The 19,179-nt window shown below is 45.6% G+C and overlaps 1 long non-coding RNA gene across 1 annotated transcript in view; it reads right to left on the bottom strand.

Moving 5' to 3' along the window:
* LOC130274155 (uncharacterized) overlaps positions 1–17,250 on the bottom strand; it is a 49,145-nt gene extending 31,895 nt beyond the window's left edge. Inside the window, exon 1 of the long non-coding RNA XR_008844267.1 lies at positions 17,120–17,250. This is a non-coding gene — a long non-coding RNA (uncharacterized LOC130274155). The remainder of the gene's footprint in view (positions 1–17,119) is intronic.
* Positions 17,251–19,179: the final 1,929 nt, after the last annotated feature.

Consider the following 19,179-nt stretch of genomic DNA (forward strand, 5'->3'; position numbering starts at 1 on the left):
ATCATTCAATCTTATGGGTTATGAAGCCCTCTGGTGTATAGCTGATGGCTGCTCCTGACTGTGTGTTTCAAGAACTACTTGGCTTAATGATGCTTCTGGGCTTGGGCCTTATATTTTTGGATGTTTACACAAGCTAAATACATGCTTAATAGAAATTTCAACATTGATCTTTCAATCTATGGGGTCATGAAACCCTCTGGTGTACTGCTGATGCCTTTACCTGACTGTGTCTTTCAGGAACTACTTGGCTTATGTATGCTGCTGGGCTTTCCTTAAATTTTTGCATGGTAGCACTAGCTAACATATATCTTCAATAGAGATTTCAACATTCATCTTTTAATCTTAGTGGTTCAAATTTTTTTAAGACTGAGGCCCTTTGGCTGTTGACATCATATTACATCTGGAATTATCACAAGAATCCAATAAAACATGTTGGAGCAATAGCAATGAACCATAACTGATTAAATGAAACATTCATACTTTCATAATCAGGAGGGCACTGAGAGGCAGGGGTTGGAACAGTTGGTATCTCGCCTTGCGGAAGACCGCCAGCTCGATGCTCACCAGAATGGGTAATGAAAAAATTTAATTTTCACATCAAATTACATTAAATATGCACACTAAATCCTGTTTAATTTTGACACCTTATGGTCTCCCTGCTGCCACATTGATGACATGCAGCAGTGATTCTAATGGCAATGCCTGTAATGTGCATGTCATAATGAATAACAGTATGATTTCACTAACACAGCAAACTCCCTATGCGTGTAACAACTAGGAAAAGTGTTCTACACCCCTATTGGGGCTCTCTGAAGGCCAGAAATAGCCATTTTTATACAGTTTCACCACAAATTTATTCAACCCAAAACTAACTTTTTGAAAAAATTCGGCGAATCGGCCGAATTTAATTTTTGAAAAGTTTGCTCATCTCTAATTTTAATGGTTTACATCAATTTAATGGCAATAAATCTGGATTTGCCTTCATGTCATTTAAGAACTGAAAGTAGAAGCTTCAATGGACACAAAGGACCTAATTTACTAAGCCGAGTTTTGTGGACTAAATTTAGGCGCAGTGTTTGCGACATGTTTGGACAAAAAAAAAAACTACATTCTCAAAAATCAGTCTGAGAGTTTGAGAAAACCGTAGAAAAGGGTGCGGCTTATCCAAAAATGGGCATAACCCGACATTTTTCAAAAATCATTCCAAAACCTGAAAAAAGCAGAGAAGAGGGAATTCTGCAAACCTGACCACCAGAGGCTGGTGCAAAAACAGGTAAAATGGTCGGTTTTTCACTGTCCGTGAACTTGTTGCATTAAATGAAGGCTTTTCAGATGAATTTTCATCCTGGTCCACCAGAACAGGAGACAGTTACAGGGCATATAGACAGGGTTTGTCCTTTAGAAACACCCCTATAATTTCTGCATGCTGAGAGTTGTGGCTTGCCATAGTCGGACAGTCACAGGTTGGAGACACTTACCTAAAGCATAATGACAGAATCCCAGCTGCAGTGAAAACTAACACTATATTTGCATTTTAAGGTGGTGGTTTATGGATGTGCAGCAGATAAGGGTTCAGTGACCATTAGTTTAGTACTCTATATATAACACCACAACCACTTCTTTACATATACATATTGTTGTTTTTATTAATCCCACACAAACCAAAAGAACAGCTACAAACTTCTCTCTTAATTGTTTAAAGACAATATTTGAACTATCACTGTAATACGATAGGGAAAGATGAAGGATCATTCTAAATGATTAAACTATTCTGTATCAATAGATCCCCCTTTGAAACTACAGCAATCAAAATTTTGGAGGTTTGTATGGTACAACTGAATGTGGGAACGAAGACTTATGGTCCTTTTAGGCTGGGTTCACTTGACATATATCAGGTGTCCGGCATAGTTTCCGTCATGAATGGGATCCGTTCTAGCATCAGTTTCCCTCTGGTGCATGCCGGAGGGAAACTGATGCTAAAACTAATCCCATTCATATGAATGGGAAAATTCACTATCATCCAGTGTCTCAATTTTGACGCCGGATGGTTGGATAGGCTGGACGGCACCGGACAGATCTCTTGCTTGAAATGACAGAAGACCAAACTCATGAAGTGTTTCTAAGCGCTGAGCTTGATTGACAACTGTTCTGAGCCTCACTGAAAGCACAGACTAAGCTGCACAGACTAAAAGCTGCACAGAGCCTCACTGAAAGAAACACAGACTGAAAGCTGTTGCACAGAGCTTGAGGTCTTCGATTCATCACAGCACTGCAACGATGTGAGAGCAGAAGTGTTCCCCCAGCAGGCTTCAGTGATGTCATGCCTGCTGGGAAACGCCAACTTTCTTCTGCTGGGAGATTTCACTGAGTGAGCAAGAAGAAAGGTATGATACACAGCTTTTAAAAGCTCTGAATTTTTTTTTCAAAGGTCGGGAGGGGTGTTAGGAGTAGTTAGGGAATTGTAGCCTTAATTAGTTTAGAAAAGTTTATTCAGTGACAGGTACTCTTAAAATTTTTGTTGTGACAGTAAAATACTGCAGAAATAATAAACACTGGATGACAGTAACTATTGTAGCTCTGTTTGAACATATGCTATTAGTTATATCTATATTAAGCCCCAGAGTAGAGGTGTAGCTTGGTCACATATATATTAAAATTTAATTTTATCACATATTATCCAAAACAGAGAGCCCCCATATAGATTAGAGACTCCCAGCTGTTTTGGGGGCACCATTTGTATGTGATTAATAGAGAGGAGCAAATTATGTCTGCACACATTGGATTTCGATTGAATTTCGCGAAACATTTGTGTTACGCCGAGCGCTCCGGGTCCCCGCTCCTCCCCGGAGCGCTCGCTACACTCTCCCCACTGCAGCGCTCCGGTCAGTTCCACTGACCCGGGGCGCTGCGATTCCGCTTCCAGCCGGGGTGCGATTCGCGATGCGGGTAGCGCCCGCTCGCGATGCGCACCCCGGCTCCCGTACCTGACTCGCTCTCCCTCGGTCCTGTCCCGGCGCGCGCGGCCCCGCTCCCTAGGGCGCGCGCGCGCCGGGTCTTTGCGATTTAAAGGGCCACTGCGCCGCTGATTGGCGCAGTGATTCCAATTAGTGTGTTCACCTGTGCACTTCCCTATATCACCTCACTTCCCCTGCACTCCCTTGCCGGATCTTGTTGCCATTGTGCCAGTGAAAGCGTTTCCTTGTGTGTTCCTAGCCTGTGTTCCTGACCTCCTGCCGTTGCCCCTGACTACGATCCTTGCTGCCTGCCCCGACCTTCTGCTACGTCCGACCTTGCTTCTGTCTACTCCCTTGTACCGCGCCTATCTTCAGCAGCCAGAGAGGTGAGCCGTTGCTAGTGGATACGACCTGGTCACTACCGCCGCAGCAAGACCATCCCGCTTTGCGGCGGGCTCTGGTGAAAACCAGTAGTGACTTAGAACCGATCCACTAGCACGGTCCACGCCAATCCCTCTCCGGCACAGAGGATCCACTACCTGCCAGCCGGCATCGTGACAGTAGATCCGGCCATGGATCCCGCTGAAGTTCCTCTGCCAGTTGTCGCTGACCTCACCACGGTGGTCGCCCAGCAGTCACAACAGATAGCGCAACAAGGCCAACAGCTGTCTCAACTGACCGTTATGCTACAGCAGTTACTACCACAGCTTCAGCAGTCATCTCCTCCGCCAGCTCCTGCACCTCCTCCGCAGCGAGTGGCCGCTCCTGGCCTACGCCTATCCTTGCCGGATAAATTTGATGGGGACTCTAAGTTTTGCCGTGGCTTTCTTTCCCAATGTTCCCTGCATCTGGAGATGATGTCGGACCAGTTTCCCACTGAAAGGTCTAAGGTGGCTTTCGTAGTCAGCCTTCTGTCTGGAAAAGCCCTGTCTTGGGCCACACCGCTCTGGGACCGCAATGACCCCGTCACTGCCTCTGTACACTCCTTCTTCTCGGAAATCCGAAGTGTCTTTGAGGAACCTGCCCGAGCCTCTTCTGCTGAGACTGCCCTGTTGAACCTGGTCCAGGGTAATTCTTCCGTTGGCGAGTATGCCGTACAATTCCGTACTCTTGCTTCAGAATTATCCTGGAATAATGAGGCCCTCTGCGCGACCTTTAAAAAAGGCCTATCCAGCAACATTAAAGATGTTCTGGCCGCACGAGAAATCCCTGCTAATCTACATGAACTCATTCACCTTGCTACTCGCATTGACATGCGTTTTTCCGAAAGGCGTCAGGAGCTCCGCCAGGATATGGACTCTGTTCGCACGAGGCGTTTCTTCTCCTCGGCTCCTCTCTCCTCTGGTCCTCTGCAATCCGTTTCTGTGCCTCCCGCCGTGGAGGCTATGCAGGTCGACCGGTCTCGCCTGACACCTCAAGAGAGGACACAACGCCGCATGGAGAACCTCTGCCTGTACTGTGCTAGTACCGAACACTTCCTGAGGGATTGTCCTATCCGTCCTCCCCGCCTGGAAAGACGTACGCTGACTCCGCACAAAGGTGAGACAGTCCTTGATGTCTACTCTGCTTCTCCACGTCTTACTGTGCCTGTGCGGATGTCTGCCTCTGCCTTCTCCTTCTCTACTATGGCCTTCTTGGACTCTGGATCTGCAGGAAATTTTATTTTGGCCTCTCTCGTCAACAAGTTCAACATCCCAGTGACCAGTCTCGCCAGACCCCTTTACATCAATTGTGTAAACAATGAAAGATTGGACTGTACCATACGTTTCCGCACGGAGCCCCTTCTAATGAGCATCGGATCTCATCACGAGAGGATTGAACTTTTGGTCCTCCCCAATTGCACTTCTGAAATTCTCCTTGGACTTCCCTGGCTTCAACTTCATTCCCCAACCCTGGATTGGTCCACTGGGGAGATCAAGAGTTGGGGGCCCTCTTGTTCCAAGGACTGTTTAAAACCGGTTCCCAGTAACCCTTGCCGTGACTCTGTGGTTCCTCCAGTAACCGGTCTCCCTAAGGCCTATATGGACTTTGCGGATGTTTTCTGCAAAAAACAAGCTGAGACTCTACCTCCTCACAGGCCTTATGATTGTCCTATCGACCTCCTCCCGGGCACTACTCCACCCCGGGGCAGAATTTATCCTCTCTCTGCCCCAGAGACTCTTGCCATGTCTGAATACGTCCAGGAAAATTTAAAAAAGGGCTTTATCCGTAAATCCTCCTCTCCTGCCGGAGCCGGATTTTTCTTTGTGTCCAAAAAAGATGGCTCCCTACGTCCTTGCATTGACTACCGCGGTCTTAATAAAATCACGGTTAAGAACCGCTACCCCCTACCCCTCATCTCTGAACTCTTTGATCGCCTCCAAGGTGCCCACATCTTTACTAAACTGGACTTAAGAGGTGCCTATAACCTCATCCGCATCAGAGAGGGGGATGAGTGGAAAACGGCATTTAACACCAGAGATGGACACTTTGAGTATCTGGTCATGCCCTTTGGCCTGTGCAACGCCCCTGCTGTCTTCCAAGACTTTGTTAATGAAATTTTTCGTGATCTTTTATACTCCTGTGTTGTTGTATATCTGGACGATATCCTAATTTTTTCTGCCAATCTAGAAGAACACCGCCAGCATGTCCGTATGGTTCTTCAGAGACTTCGTGACAATCAACTCTATGCCAAAATTGAGAAATGTCTGTTTGAATGCCAATCTCTTCCTTTTCTAGGATACTTGGTTTCTGGCCAGGGACTACAAATGGATCCAGACAAACTCTCTGCCGTCTTAGATTGGCCACGCCCCTCCGGACTCCGTGCTATCCAACGCTTTTTGGGGTTCGCCAATTATTACAGGCAATTTATTCCACATTTTTCTACCGTTGTGGCTCCTATCGTGGCTTTAACAAAAAAAAATGCCGATCCCAAGTCTTGGCCTCCTCAAGCGGAAGACGCCTTTAAACGACTCAAGTCTGCCTTTTCTTCGGCTCCCGTGCTCTCCAGACCTGACCCTTCCAAACCCTTCCTATTGGAGGTTGATGCCTCCTCAGTGGGAGCTGGAGCTGTTCTTCTACAAAAAAATTCTTCCGGGCATGCTGTCACTTGTGGTTTTTTTTCTAGGACCTTCTCTCCGGCGGAGAGGAACTACTCCATCGGGGATCGAGAGCTTCTAGCCATCAAATTAGCACTTGAGGAATGGAGGCATCTGCTGGAGGGATCAAGATTTCCAGTTATTATTTACACCGATCACAAGAACCTCTCCTACCTCCAGTCTGCCCAACGGCTGAATCCTCGCCAGGCCCGGTGGTCTCTGTTCTTTGCCCGATTTAATTTTGAAATTCACTTTCGGCCTGCCGATAAGAACATTAGGGCCGATGCTCTCTCTCGTTCCTCGGATGCCTCAGAAGTTGAACTCTCTCCGCAACACATCATTCCTCCTGACTGCCTGATCTCCACTTCTCCAGCCTCCATCAGGCAAACTCCTCCAGGAAAGACCTTTGTTTCTCCACGCCAACGCCTCGGAATCCTCAAATGGGGTCACTCCTCCCATCTCGCAGGTCATGTGGGCATCAAGAAATCTGTGCAACTCATCTCCCGCTTCTATTGGTGGCCGACTCTGGAGACGGATGTTGTGGACTTTGTGCGAGCCTGCACTATCTGTGCCCGGGATAAGACTCCTCGCCAGAAGCCCGCTGGTTTTCTTCATCCCCTGCCTGTCCCCGAACAGCCTTGGTCTCTGATTGGTATGGATTTTATTACTGATTTACCCCCTTCCCGTGGCAACACTGTTATTTGGGTGGTCGTTGATCGATTCTCCAAAATGGCACATTTCATCCCTCTTCCTGGTCTTCCTTCAGCGCCTCAGTTGGCTAAACAATTTTTTGTACACATTTTTCGTCTTCACGGGTTGCCTACGCAGATCGTCTCGGATAGAGGCGTCCAATTCGTGTCTAAATTCTGGAGGGCTCTTTGTAAACAACTCAAGATTAAATTAAATTTTTCTTCTGCATATCATCCCCAATCCAATGGACAAGTAGAAAGAATTAACCAGGTCTTGGGTGATTATTTACGACATTTTGTTTCCTCCCGCCAGGATGACTGGGCAGATCTCCTGCCATGGGCCGAATTCTCGTATAACTTCAGAGTCTCTGAATCTTCCTCCAAATCCCCATTTTTCGTGGTGTACGGCCGTCACCCTCTTCCCCCCCTCCCTACCCCCTTGCCCTCTGGTCTGCCCGCTGTGGATGAAATTTCTCGTGACCTTTCCATCATATGGAGAGAGACCCAAAATTCTCTCTTACAGGCTTCATCACGCATGAAGAAGTTCGCGGATAAGAAAAGAAGAGCTCCTCCCATTTTTTCCCCTGGAGACAAGGTATGGCTCTCCGCTAAATATGTCCGCTTCCGTGTCCCTAGCTACAAGTTGGGACCACGCTATCTTGGTCCTTTCAAAATTTTGTGTCAGATTAATCCTGTCTCTTACAAACTTCTTCTTCCTCCTTCTCTTCGTATCCCTAATGCCTTTCACGTTTCTCTTCTTAAACCACTCATCATTAACCGTTTCTCTCCCAAATCTGTTCCTCCCACTCCTGTTTCCGGCTCCTCGGACATCTTCTCCGTCAAAGAGATCCTAGCTTCTAAAAAGGTCAGAGGGAAAACCTTTTTTTTAGTGGATTGGGAGGGTTGTGGTCCAGAAGAGAGATCCTGGGAACCTGAGGACAACATCCTAGACAAAAGTCTGCTCCTCAGGTTCTCAGGCTCTAAGAAGAGGGGGAGACCCAAGGGGGGGGGTACTGTTACGCCGAGCGCTCCGGGTCCCCGCTCCTCCCCGGAGCGCTCACTACACTCTCCCCACTGCAGCGCTCCGGTCAGTTCCACTGACCCGGGGCGCTGCGATTCCGCTTCCAGCCGGGGTGCGATTCGCGATGCGGGTAGCGCCCGCTCGCGATGCGCACCCCGGCTCCCGTACCTGACTCGCTCTCCCTCGGTCCTGTCCCGGCGCGCGCGGCCCCGCTCCCTAGGGCGCGCGCGCGCCGGGTCTTTGCGATTTAAAGGGCCACTGCGCCGCTGATTGGCGCAGTGATTCCAATTAGTGTGTTCACCTGTGCACTTCCCTATATCACCTCACTTCCCCTGCACTCCCTTGCCGGATCTTGTTGCCATTGTGCCAGTGAAAGCGTTTCCTTGTGTGTTCCTAGCCTGTGTTCCTGACCTCCTGCCGTTGCCCCTGACTACGATCCTTGCTGCCTGCCCCGACCTTCTGCTACGTCCGACCTTGCTTCTGTCTACTCCCTTGTACCGCGCCTATCTTCAGCAGCCAGAGAGGTGAGCCGTTGCTAGTGGATACGACCTGGTCACTACCGCCGCAGCAAGACCATCCCGCTTTGCGGCGGGCTCTGGTGAAAACCAGTAGTGACTTAGAACCGATCCACTAGCACGGTCCACGCCAATCCCTCTCCGGCACAGAGGATCCACTACCTGCCAGCCGGCATCGTGACAATTGGTTAGTTAGAAACTTTTCAGAATAATTTCTGATTTGTCTCATCAACACTGAGTGCCCCAGAAGTGAGCGATAATGCTGAATGCATCACAGCTTCCACTCACTACATTCTCTGGGCTTTACAGGAGCAAAGTTTGACAGAGGTTCCTGCTACGGTACATACTTTTAAGTGGACCGTCTCAGTTAATCAGGGCACTTATGAATTAGGATTCAGTTCCAAAATAAATCTGACAAATCAAACCCAAATCAAACCTTGGGAGATTTATTCATTTATAGTGCTTATATAATTTTTTTATTTTTAGAAATAGTGACAACTTGTTTCCATGGGTTTAGGCTCAAAGGACAGTGAGGGGCTTTGCAATATGGAGGAAATTGTCTGAAAATAACATCATAATGACCAATTATAATGCAATTACTGGGAATATTGTAGATTGTAACCAATTACAGGAGTACCTAGCCTCACTGCTGGTCCTGTAACCCTCCTCCCACGAAATGAAATAAAATCCCCTATCTGCCACTTATCAGTCGCAAAGATCAGACACAGATGGTGACAGAACACTACTCCTGCACCCATACTCCACCTGTAACGTCAGAGGCTAGTCTTTGGTCTTATTCCCCTAACTGTAAGGCTAGGTTCAGACTACGGAATTTTCGACAGAAATTCAGTCGTAAAATTTCTGTCAGAAATTCCGCTTGCTAAAATGTCTAGTGTAGTGAATGGTTTTCCGTTCACAAATTCACACTTCGGAATTTGTGAAGCGGAAAATCCGCTTAGTAAATCCGCTTAGAAATTTCCGCCTGAAGAAAGGCGGTGCTCTTTCTTCAGGCGGAATTCCTCGCGGAACACATTGCAGTCTATGGGAGACTGCAGTGTCCGCGCGGTCCTAGCGCCGACTTATTCAGTTGGTGCAGGTGGAACTCAGATTCCGTAGTCTGAACCTAGCCTAAAACTCCTGCATACCTTGCAAATTGCTGCCTCCTGTGATAAAGAAGGTATACTGCCCAAGCTAAGGTATCTGCTTCATGGACTTTGAATATCTTTTTCTTATAGGTACTGCTTCATATTGACTAGATGAAGAAAATGACAGCAACACCAAATGGAGTTTTGCCCTTTGGAGAAAATTGAAATATGCTATTTTTAGCACAGGCTCATGGCTTATGCACATGGTCATATATTGGCTCCATATATTTAGGGCAAAGGTCAGGATTCGTTCCCATCCTGAGAAATCAGATATGTCTTTCTTAATACCTCTCTTTGGGAAAGGCTTTCTTGTTATCCATGACAGGATCTGAAACTTTCAGCACCAAGTTAAAGGGGTACTCTGGTGGAAAACATTTTTTTCAACTGGTTCCAGAAAGTTAAACAGATTTGTAAATTACTTGTATTAAAAAAATCTTCATCCTTCCAGTACTTATTAGCGGCTGTATATTACAGAGAAAGTTCTTTCTGCTCTCTGCTGACACCTCTGTCTGTATCAGGAACTGTTCAGAGCAACATAGGTTTGCTATGGGGATTTGCTCCTGTTCTGGACAGTTCCTGATACAGAGATTTCAGAGAGCACCGTGGACAGGAAAAAAAAGAAATCCAAAAAGGAAAGAACTTTCTCTATAGTATAAAGCAGCTAAAAAGTACTGGAATGCTAAAGAATTTTTAATAGAAGTAATTTACAAATCTGTTTAACTTTCTGGCATCAGTTAATTAAAAAAATGTTTTCCATCAGAGTACCCCTTTAAAGGCTCATGCACTGAGCCCTCATAAAGTCATATGCATGAATGGTTATCTAAATATAATCTGCCACATATAGATTTAGGGTTAGGTTTGTAGCAAATGGAAAAAGCAAAATATGTCATAATATTTCCTCAGCTCAACAAATTTAAACAGTTTTCCTTGTACTTCACATTTTCCAGGTAACACCTCAATTCAGTATCCAAATAATATTGGCAAACAATGCTAAAATAATATGTCCATAGAGTTTCCAAATAATACTGCCCTATATATTGATCAGGCATACATTAAAACCACCTGGCTAACATTGTGTAGGTCCCTCTTATTCTGTAAGACAGTGTTTCTAAACCAGTTTGCCCTGGTTTAGAAAGTTATGGTTTTTGCAGAAGCTGAAGGCACACTGGAGTAGAAACATTGATGTATGGTCTTTAGATATTGGTAGTGTTGTAAGGACACGCACACATTGTGCACAAAGGGGGCCTTAAAGGACAACTGTAGTGCTAGACATTTATACATTACTGTGCCCGGGCCTCAAAAATAAACAAAATAAACTTTAACATACCTTCCTATGAGCCCCCGTTGGTCCGGTACCGGCCTTATGGTCCGGCGGTGTGAACCTCATTCAACTTCCTGGGGACGGGGACGCCGCAGAGCCGTCTGCGTATCACCGGCCGCAGCGATGTCCCACCCCGGCCGGTGATAAGCTGAGCCCACTGTCATGTAAGGAGCTCTGGCCGGCTTCTTACATGACAGTGGGCTCAGCCTATCAGTATCCAAGCCTATACCATCACAGTCCCCTGTGTCCGCTCCAATGCAACCTACTCTGCCGGTCACCACAGCCTTATATCTACAGAGTGTTAGACAGGACATGGAGAAAATGACCAAGGCTGTTAAGGAGCTTGCCACCCGGCCTTCTCCACCTGACCCTGAACCACCCTTGCCAAGGAAACCTTCCCCTGCTCCCTGCAATCCAAACTACCGTAAACCTCCACCCAATAGCTATTTGGGGACTAAGAGACCTTTCTGCACCTATTATAACAAACCCGGCCATTGGAAAATGCAGTGCTGGGATTTAAACGGATTCACCCTGAGGTCGAGGACCGGCCCTCAGGAAAACAGTCACCAGGAATCACCTAAATCAGGACTCTCACTTTATGTTACCTCCTGCCCCTTTGTAAAAGTCATTGTAGAAGGTGTACCTTTAGAGGCGTGGATAGATACAGGGTCACAAGTGTCTACCATATATAAACGTGTTTTCTATCAACATTGGAATGCTAGTTTATTATGTGAGCCTGATGATGTTAATGTCAGGTTAGTTGCAGGTAATGGGCAACCAGTCCCCAGATATGGATACTGGGAGCCAACTATTCAGTTGGGAAAGCATGTACTTACCGGACAGGGAGTGATTGTAACTAATGTGACAGATAAGGGGTCTGCTGTGTTTATATTGGGGATGAACATTATGAAAAATAGTTTCACTGAGATATTACATGCTTTGTATGCCTCTCTTCCCCATATGTCCCCTTCAGATCAGCGGGCTGTGCAGCACCACTTGAAAGTTCTACAGGCAGAACAGAAGTTTGCTAACAAGCAAGGTGAAATCTACAGAGTACGAGTTCAAGACATCAGGTCGGTGACCATACAACCCAACATGGAGACCATCATCTGGTGTCGTGCATTTCCCTGAGTCAAGAATAGGGACTACCAAGCCCTGATGGAACCTATGCAATTAGAAGATCATCCTCTTGTCCGAGCTGTGAGAAGTCTCGTCACTGTCACCAATCGGAAGGTCCCGGTGCCGCTTCTAAACCTGTCTGATTCTGCTACTTTCCTACCCAAATACACTCCAGTGGCTCACTTGTACCTCCTAGAGCCGAAAGGACATTGTGACAGAATGTCTGGTGGCCTGACAGCATACAGCTCAAGTTTCAGTGTTAAGCCCCCTGGTGGGCACAGCTCCAGGTTGTGGACAACAATAATCCAAGAGACCAGGTCAATGGAGTCATCAATGTCGCTAAAAGATATCATGAAGCTTTCAGCAAACACCCCACAGACTTTGGAAATATCCCTGTACCCTTGCTGTCCTGTCAGGCAGACTCCATTTGGTGACCCCTGAGCCCCCTGCACCTGTGACTTGTATATGAATCCTATCTTCCTATGTTATCAAGTGTATTGTACATAAAATGTGTTATACCTTTAAGTGTTGTTGTCCTGTGATTGTAACCAGGGAAGATACTAGTGATCATGTGACCTACAGGGTGACCTATGGGACCCCTCCAGAGTCTCCCCCATATAAGCCCTGGGTGGAGCAAGTTCAGTCTCTTATGCTCTTCTCTACTGATTGCAGCAAGGCCAAGTCTGGAGAGAGTGTCTGGTGTCCTAAAGAGGCCTAAAGTCTACCATGCAACCACGGATCCACGAGTCCACAATCCCCCAGGTCCAAGTCAAAGCCTGGTAAGCTACAAACGGGGTGAAGTCTGTCATAGTCAGTCTCAGTCAAGTTAGTAGAGTATATCTATCAAGTTAGCATGGTCCTGTTTCAAATTGTCCAAGTCCACTATAAGTCCCAGCAAGCCCTGTGGTCTCTGAAGTCACTGGTCACCTCCTTGGGCCCAGCCAAGCTGTATAGACTGTTACACCTGTCTGACTCAGTAAAGCTGCCGCTGTTCCGTAACTTGGCGTCGGACTCATTATTTGCCCCCGTGCATAGCCCAGGATCCAGCAGTCTACGTTCAGGTGGTGAAGCGCTTAAACCACGCCCTGGCATCACTAACACAAGGGGTTAATTCCATCTGACCCTAGGGTAATTGCATCTGCCCTCATCACACCCTTACCACCGCTGTATGAGGGGCCTAAGTACAATAAAGGTCTGTATGAGGGGCCTAACTATTTTATGGGGCTGTGTGTACTTATTTTTTATGTGTCTTCATAAAGAGCAAAGTAAGAAATACTTTAGATAAGACTTCACTTATCAGTCATTGACATCATTGACATCATTGGGGGAGATTTATCAAAATCTGTGTAAAGGAAAAGCTGACTAATTGCCCATAGCAACCAATGAGATAACTTATTTCATGTTTCAGAGGCCTTTTTCAAAATGAAAGAAGCAATCTGATTGGTTGCTATGGGCAACTGGTCAACTTTTTCTCTGCACAGGTTTTGATAAATATCCCCCATTGTGTAGTAAACCTGACTGTGTCAAATCAGAGCTGTAGTCACTTTTACGTTCTGCAGCTATGATGAGGAAAGTAACAACTCCCAGCATACCCTTGTACCCTTGCCACTGCTTACATCATACTTGGAGGTAGTTTCACAAGGTAAAACTTCTTTACTACTTTTACCTTTATGTGGCACTTAGTATATTATTATAGTCAAATAATTAATTATGAGAAATGACCTTTTTTCACTTGAGCCCTGACCCCCCCCCAAAAAAAAAAACTAAAAAAATAATTATGTGTATGTCCCTGTGGCATTGCACTATAACCCAGATTACCACCTCCAAAAACTAGCGCTGTATACAATTTTATAAAAAAGTTGAATACTGCGTTAAACATCATTTCCCAATTTTCCTTTAAACAGCATTAACCATGGATCATAGATATTTCATTTTCATAGTGTCTCATCTAATAATCCTAATATTTATTCCTATATACATAGGGATAAAACAGCCTAGACAATTCATTTGCAGATGTCATCCCTGTTATCACAGCTTTGCCATGACATCAAGCCTGGAAATTAGCAGAAAACCTGATTATTTTAGATGTTTTTTAAAGGTTTCCTTCCCAGCTGCTATAACCAAGTAAACCAGATGGTCATATTTAATTGAAAATATGGTGCAGAAGCTTGAGGACAAAGCACCTGGTCTGTTGTGCAACGTGTTTCCCAGCAGCAAATATCGTAGTGCTTATCCCATTTTCTCAATTATATAGTATGGGATTAATACTTAGTCCTCAGATTTTCTTAAGTAAAAGATCAAGGACAATACATTGCTTGGGTTCCTCATACCACCCACTTTCTTATAGGAAGAAAGCACTGTACAAATAAACAGGAATAGAATGAAACAAGGGGTTAACTCCCTATATTTTTGTTTGCTTGTCAGTTTAATTAGTTAATTAATCACTAAAGTTTATAGAAATAATAAACACTTAAAAGCTTCAAAACAATGGAAATAATTTATTCCACTCCTTTTCTTTTGATATAGATATGCAAGCATTGTTTGGATTCCATTGAAATTGTTAGATGAGGGAAATAAAAGCCCTATGAGGTATACTAGGGAGTGAACCGATTTCCTACACAATGCTATGGATTATGTCAGGGATACAGCCAGGGGTGCTGCCAGGGGAGGGGGGTTTATGTATTTTTTATTATCCCCTTGGCGACACATGATGGAACTGTTCCATCATGCTGTCACTCAGGGTGTATGTAGCAAACTCCTGACTCTTGCCTGCTCCATACCTGACTCTTGCCCGCTCTTGCCCGCTCCATACATGCGGCGATTGACGCTGCCGGCTATAAACCCTTTAGATCGCCGCTGACAGCGGCGTCTAAAGGGACATTTAGTCTGTCCCTGGTGGGCTAGTGGAGTATATAACCTACAATTTTGCCCAACAAATAAAAAAAAAATTGTTTCACTGTAAATTTAGTAGTAAATGAGTGATGTCTTACATAGTATAATTTGTGGTGCAAAAAACAAGCCTTCATATGAATCTGTAGGTGGGTATTAGAAAGCAAGGAGGAAAAAACTAAAGTGCAAAAAATCTCTTTTGACGTCACGTTTTGTTTGCCGCAGCCAAGGAGTGGAGTGCCACCTACAGCAGCGTACACAGGTAACCCACACCACAACCTCACACCACACCTCCCTACCAACTATTCATCACCATTTTTTCTTATTCTGCAGCACTGTGGCTGTTGCAGAACTACAACTCTCGAAGGCTGTCTGGGCATGCTGGGAGTTGTCATTTTTCAACATCTGGAGGCACACTGGTTGTGAAACACTGCCTTGGTGAGGCAGTGTTCCACAACCAGTGTTCCTCCAGATTGTGCAAAACCAGGGCCGGACTGGGTGTGAAAACCAGCCCTGGAAAAAATTACATACCAGCCCCATAGTGTTGTGTCATTATACCAGCATGTCATCATTTTCTTGTTCATAAAAGTTAAAATATAGTTCCCCACATTAGGTGCAGTATAGTCCCTCACATTAGGTGCAGTATAGTTCCCCACATTAGGTGCAGTATAGTTTCCCCACATTTTGTCCAGTATAGTTCCCCACATTAGGTGCAGTATAGTCCCCAACATTAGGTTCAGTATAGTTCCCCACATTAGGTGCAGTATAGTTCCCCACATTAGGTGCCGTATGGTTCCCCCACATTAGGTTGGCAGTATAGTTACCCCACATTAGAAGCAGTATAGTTCCTCCACAATAGGTGCTGCATAGTCCCCCCCCCAATTAGGTGCAGTATAGTTCCCCACATTAGGTTGGCAGTATAGTTCCCCCACATTAGGTGCAGTATAGTCCTCCATATTAGGTGCAGTATAGTTCCCCCACATTAGGTGCAGTATAGTTCCCCCACATTAGGTGCAGTATAGTTCCCCCACATTAGGTGCAGTATAGTTTCCCCACATTAGGTGCAGTATAGTTTCCCCACATTAGGTGCAGTATAGTTTCCCCACATTAGGTGCAGTATAGTTTCCCCACATTAGGTGCAGAATAGTTCCCCCCACATTAGGTTCAGTATAGTCCCCCACATTATGTGCAGTATAGTTTCCCCACATTAGTTGCAGTATAGTCCCCCACATTAGGTGCAGTATAGTTCCCCCACGTAAGTTGCAGTGTAGTCCCCCACATTAGGTGCAGTATAGTTCCCCCACATTATGTGCAGGATAGTCCCCCACATTAGGTGCAGTACAGTTCCCCCACAGACACACAGCCTTCAGCCATATACAGTGTATGGCTGGAGGCTGTATGCCTGTTTACTGCCCCACTTCAGTATTCCGACCACCGCTCCGGGGTCACGATCTACTGCTATAGCCTACGGTCCGCAGAGAGGCAACCGGGGCATCCTTGTGTCCCAAAAAGATTTTTAGGATGTCCCTAATGTGACAGGGCCCCTTGCAGGCTCAGGGCCCAGAGCTGGTGCTCCATGAGTGCCAATGATGATCCGGCCCTGGCAGCCGCTGGAGGGGAAAAAAATGCACGCAGCCACATCTCAAAGCGACCCCATGGCCGGCAGCCCACTGGGAAATTTCCCGGTATCGCCAGTCCAGGCCTGTGCAAAACTACAACTCCCAACATGCCAAAGGTTGTCTGGGCATGCTGAGAGTTGTAGTTTTGCAACAGCTTAAGGTACATTGGTTAGGGAACACTGCCTTAGCTGGGAGCTGCTCCCCCTCTATAGTAAAGATGGAGGTGAAGAGGTACACCCTGTTGTGTTAAATCTTAGATGAAAAAGGAAGACCTGTACCTCCTCACTGCCGTTTTTACTATAGTGGGGGAGCAGCTCCCAGTCATTGCTGTGCGCCTTTATCTTCTACAAGGGTGTGCCACAACCAGTGTGCCTCCAGATGTGGCAAAACTACAACTTCTAGTGTGGTACCCGGGTGGTGTAGTGCAGGTAGTAGTAGGGTCCGGTGGTAATAGCCCTGAGGGAGATGGTAGTATAATCCTTTGTAGTGTTCGTGATGCCAGGATGTGGTTGTGGTGTAGGGCACCGCTGACAACCAACCCAGAAACACCATATATTAAGTGAGAGTCCAAAGCAGGTTTTGATGGAACTTTACTGAAGAAGGCAGTATAATATTTCTTACAGATTCCACAGAGGTGACCGGGACACAGGGAACCTCTCAGACTTGCTTGGACTCGTAGTGGTAATAATGATGATACAGGCCACTGTGCTGCTGTTATGACTTTGGTAGGGTCAATAGAGACTTGACTTGTAGACATAGATGAGACTTACAGATTAGATGTGGCTTCAGACTTGTAGGCATTGGCCTAGCTGTACTGGATTGAACTTGTACAGGATTGTTGCTGGAACAAAGAGAGCAGGAACTCAAGAGAGACCAGGAACTAAAGAGACCTAGTGTGGAGACTACGGCCCTTTATATATCAGGGGTCTGGACTAAAGCCCATTGGTAGCTGGTTGCCTGCGGTTACCTGTGCCTCTTGAACACTGGGTATCAGGTGATCACATGTCACATGACCCTATCACATTACCATAGGAAGGTCCTATACAGTTTAAACATTCTAATAGCCTTTGCACATAGCTTATATTCGCTGTACTATACCTGAAATAAACACACAGAATTAATGTACAGGGTGTGCCCTTTATATGGATACACCTTAATAAAATGGGAATGGTTAGTGATATTAACTTCCTGTTTGTGGCACATTAGTATATGTGAGGGGGGAAACTTTTCAAGATGGGTGGTGACCATGGCGGCCATTTTGAAGTTGGCCATTTTGAATACAACTTTTGTTTTTTCAATAGGAAGAGGATCATGTGACACATCAAACTTATTGGGAATTCCACAAGAAAAACAATGATGTGCTTGGTTTTAACGTAACTTTATTCTTTCATGAGTTATTTACAAGTTTCTGACCACTTATAAAATGTGTTCAATGTGCTGCCCATTGTGTGATTGTCAATGCAACCCTCTTCTCCCACTCTTCACACACTGATAGCAACACCGCAGGAGAAATGCTAGCACAGGCTTCCAGTATCCGTATACACTGCTATATACTGCTATATACACCGCAGGAGAAATGCTAGCACAGGCTTCCAGTATTTGTAGTTTCAGGTGCTGCCAAATGGGCAAAACAAAAATTGGAATAGGACCTTCAGTTTATGCAGAAGATTTTGTTCAGTGATGAGGCAAACTTTTATGTGAATGGTGAAGTTAACAAACAAAACCACCGCTATTGGTCTGACACTAACCCACATTGGATAGATCCCTCCTAGACTGTTGGAACACAAAAATTGATGGTATGGTGTGGTATATGGGGTACAAAGATAGTGGGGCCATTCTTCATCAATGGAAACCTCAAGGCCACTGGATATGTGAAATTGCTATATGGTGATGTGTTTCCCTGAAGCTGGCATGTTCCCTGAGTTTTTCCAGCAAGATGGTGCACCACCACATTGTGGGTGTCAGGTCCGAGCATTCCTAGATGAACAGTTTCCTGGAAAGTGGATTGGTCATCGTGGGCCAGTTGAATGGCCCCAAAGGTCTCCCAATCTTACCCCCTTAGACTTTTATCTTTGAGGTCATCTGAAGGCAATTGTCTATGCTATGAAGATATGAGATGTGCAGCACCTGAAACTACGAATACTGGAAGCCTAGGCTAGCATTTCTCCTGCGGTATTGCTATCAGTGGGAGAAGAGGGTTGCATTGACAATCCAACACAATGGGCAGCACATTGAACACATTTTATAAGTGGTCAGAAACTTGTAAATAACTGATGAAATAATAAAGTTATGTTAAAACCAAGCACACCATTGTTTTTCTTGTGAAATTCCCAATAAATTTGATGTGTCACATGACCCTCTTCCTATTGAAAAAAACAAAAGTTGGATTCAAAATGGCTGACTTCAAAATGGCCACAATGGTCATCACGCATCTTGAAAAGTTTCCCCCCTCACATATACTAATGTGCCACAAATAGGCAGTTAATATCACCAACCATTCCCATTTTATTAAGGTGTATCCATAAAAATGGCCCACCCTGTACAATAGAAACCATAATAATGACCTGCAGGAGAGCCCTGTGGATTTGAGGGACTCTACCTGAGGGGACTTTAGGAACTGCACAGAACCATGTTCTGTACCAGGACACGACACCAGCATGCCCAGAGAGTGATGCTGAGAGTTGTAGTTCTACAACAACTTGAAGTACATTGGTTGGGGAACACTGCCTTAGACAGGCAGCTGCTCCCTCTCTGTAAAAAAGCCATCTAGGTCTTAAAGCTCCAGAGTAGTGATGAGCGAATCAAAGTTGAAGAATGCTAATTCATTAAG

Source organism: Hyla sarda, chromosome 5, assembly GCF_029499605.1.
Source record: "Hyla sarda isolate aHylSar1 chromosome 5, aHylSar1.hap1, whole genome shotgun sequence".
Classification (NCBI taxonomy): Eukaryota; Metazoa; Chordata; class Amphibia; order Anura; family Hylidae; genus Hyla; species Hyla sarda.